A 940-nucleotide genomic window follows, 5' to 3' on the forward strand; every position below is an offset into this window, starting at 1 on the left:
TAAGAAATATTAATGATAAACTACTACTACTATGCAGTGCTATATGACCTTCGGTGTCTAGCACATTTGTCTGTTAAAGCATAACATTACTACTACTAAAAATGATAAGATATGATAAAAAAAAATAAAATAAAGATAATAATGGTGATAATAGAAAACAATAAAAAGTTCTAAAAATATGATATATAATAATAATAATAATGATAATAATAATATGATGATAATAATATGATGACACTAATAATAATATTAACTACTACTGCTAAAGTAACATAAGCATCAATGTAAGACTGATACTAATGATCACAATAATATAAAAAGTAAAAAAAAAAAATTAATGAACCAGTTAAATAGCAGTAGTAATAACAATAATATTATTAATACTGATAATAATACAATACTACTATACTACTACTACTAATGCTAATAAAAAATGAGATAAAAGGCATGATAATGAATAAAAAAAATGAATATCATCCATTGTCATTATTACAACTATTATTCTTATCCCCCCAATCTCTAATCGTTGTTGTCATGGGGGGGTGGGGGGGGTAGGAGCAAAGGAAAAGTGAAGGCATTCTTTTACTGTTCTTCATCCTTCTCTCCACGGATCATGATCGTTACGCTCATATTTTACCCTTTTTCGCCAATAACTTTGTTTTAACCATGGCCATTCTGGAAATCCACAAATCCATCGCCTGTACTGAACTAAAAAGAAAAAGGAAAAAGAAAATCTTACCTGGGGGCTTCTTCCTTCAAAACTCAACCTATCGCTTATATTTTATATACGCCGCTAGTGGACCGTTGATGCTGAAGCGGCGAAACTTTTCAATACAAAATATTATTTAGTAGTTTCATCATTATCATCATTATCATTACTATTATTATAAAACTTATATTATTATTATTATCATTATTATTATTATCATTATAATTAATA

Source organism: Penaeus monodon, unplaced genomic scaffold (genome assembly GCF_015228065.2).
Source record: "Penaeus monodon isolate SGIC_2016 unplaced genomic scaffold, NSTDA_Pmon_1 PmonScaffold_852, whole genome shotgun sequence".
In the NCBI taxonomy this organism is placed as follows: domain Eukaryota; kingdom Metazoa; phylum Arthropoda; class Malacostraca; order Decapoda; family Penaeidae; genus Penaeus; species Penaeus monodon.